Source organism: Montipora capricornis, chromosome 9 (genome assembly GCF_036669925.1).
Source record: "Montipora capricornis isolate CH-2021 chromosome 9, ASM3666992v2, whole genome shotgun sequence".
Taxonomy (NCBI): domain Eukaryota; kingdom Metazoa; phylum Cnidaria; class Anthozoa; order Scleractinia; family Acroporidae; genus Montipora; species Montipora capricornis.
Genome location: NC_090891.1, coordinates 34357858 through 34360357, shown reverse-complemented (window position 1 = coordinate 34360357; position 2500 = coordinate 34357858). Strand labels below are relative to the sequence as shown.

The window sequence follows — 2500 nt, the reverse complement described above, 5'->3', positions numbered from 1 at the left end:
CGTCTGTGTTAATGCTACATTATATGGTATCTTTTCGTAGTCCTTACCTTTTCTTCGCCACTATTGAGCTATTTTTATTGCAGTGTTGTTTTAGTCTTTTTAACCCGTATTTCTTACCTTTTCTATATATATAAGCAGCAGTCATCAATGAAATCCCTTTGTGGGATTTTGTGGAAGGGTGTCTTGGAACCTCTTACGCATGTATCATCGTGAATGATACGTGCATGCAAAAAATCAAGATAGGTCACCTAGCAAAATTTCGATTATTATTATTATTATTATTATTATTATTACCATTATTATTATTATTTTTATTATAATTATTATTCGATTCTATGCTCTCCAGTTGTTCCACTGGGTAATGTTTATTGTGTTTCAGCCACTCCCCGTAGCTTAGAGACACAATTTTCCGTAACAGGTGAGCAGTTCCAAGGATGGCCGATAATTGTACACTTCGAAGGAAGTAAGGTACATCTAGTTTGCTAAACCAGGTCTTTGCACCTTTTGATATGCTTCCAAGAGCACCAATCATGATAGGCATTATTGTGACTTTCGAGGCTCCATGAATCCTCCTGATTTCAAATACTAGTTCCTGGTACTTATCAACCTTCTCCTCTTCAGTTCTGGTGATGTTCTGGTCCGCTGGCACAGCTATGTCAATAAGTGTCCATTTCTGTGTGTCTTTATGCACTAGAGTAATATCTGGCCGATTATGTTTCAACACTTTGTCTGTGTAGATACTCATGTCCCAGGTAATCCTCACTTCTCCATTTTCTGCGGTTGGCAAGGGTTGATGGTAATATCACTTGTCATTACACTCTATCCCATACTTTCTGCACATCTCCCAGTGTACCCCCCGGGCCACCTTGTCGTGGCGCTTCCTATACTGGGCAAGCTTCTTGCATCCACTGACAATGTGTCATACTGTTTCAGTGGCATCTCCACACAATCTACACAGTGATGTCTCTTAAGTCTTATCTATGCTGTACTTGATCGAGTTTGTTCTTAAAGCTTGTTCCTGAGCAGCAAGAATCAAACCTTCTGTCTCCTTTTTTTAAAAATCCATTCCTGAGCCATCTTCAAGACTCCTCTCCAGCTTCATCTGATATTTGTTGGACAAACGCACCATGTAGGGCTATAGAGGTATCCTTCCAGTTTTTAACTTTCTCGTCTTTCCTCCTCCTCTCATAGTCCCGCAGACTCTCTTCTTCAACAATCCCTCAACGCAGCTTGAAGCATCCACCCTGTGCTCTCCCTTCTTACACACTTCTCAATGCCGATCAGTTCTCTTCCCCCTTCCTTTCTCGGCAGGTACAGCCTCGCAACATTACTCCTGGTGTGCAGACAGTCATTAAATTTTTTTATTTATTTTATTTTATTTTATTAGCTTCGCCAAATAAACAAACAAAACAATTACGTATACAAAAGAACATTGGCAGGGACACCGCAACAGCTGTGGCCAATTACAGCGGGCTCGGATACTAATAAGAACTGAATAATAACAAGGAATGCCAAGATCTTCCTAGTTCTTCTATCCATGTTGGCTACTTCCTCCATTGTCCAGTCCACAATTCCCGCACTGTAGCGTACTACACCTACAGTCCAGGTATTGATGCCATCGATCAAATTTCCTCCATTGAGGTTTGATCTACACATTTTCTTGACTCTTCTGATATACTCCGATGTTATCTTGCCTTTCATCTTAGTATTGAGAGTCTGGTCCAGCTGTAAGATGCCAAGGTATTTGTAGCCTTCCTCCTCTATTTCCCCGATATGCTGGTCGTCGGGAAGTTCTATTCCGCTACTGCCAACTTGTCTTCCCCTTCTCATTTCCAGGAAAGCACACCTCTCTAGCTCAAAAGACATCTTAATGTCTTGCGAGAAGATTCTTACTACTTGAACAAGTGAGTCTAGTTGATCTTTGCTAGCTCCGTACAGCTTCAGATCATCCATGAATAGTAGATGGTCAATGGGCTTCATGTCCTTTGCCACTTTGTATCCAGCTCTCATTTTTCGTAGTACTAGGGTCAATGGTAACATGATCACTATAAACAGTAGAGGTGACAAGGAGTCACCTTGAAAAATTCCTCTCCTAATGTCCACCTGCCCGAGAGCCATTCCTCCTGATGTCAATACTGTCTTCCAGTTCACCATGATATTGCTGATTATAGAGATCATATTCTTGGCAGCCCCAACCATCTCCAGACATTTCAGGATCCATGAATGCGGCACCATATCATATGCCTTCTTGTAGTCTATCCAAGCCATTGGTAAGTTTGTCAATCTTCTCCGGCGCTTCTTCAGGATTGCCTTGTCTAAAAGCAATTGATCTTTACTTCCTCGGGATCCCTTCCTGCACTCCTTCTGTTCACTTTCATCGCGAAACACAATTACAATCCAATCATGAAGTGGAAAAACATACCTGACGTCGTACTAAGTGTACACACAGCATTCTACAACAACTCGTCCCTACATAGGTTTACAGAGTAAAGAAACAAAA

The 2500-nt window shown here is 41.4% G+C and overlaps 1 protein-coding gene across 2 annotated transcripts in view; it reads left to right on the top strand.

The window, feature by feature from the left end:
- Nucleotides 1-2500, top strand: part of LOC138016498 (neuronal acetylcholine receptor subunit alpha-7-like) — a 22503-nt gene that overhangs the window by 6032 nt on the left and 13971 nt on the right. The window lies entirely within an intron of this gene.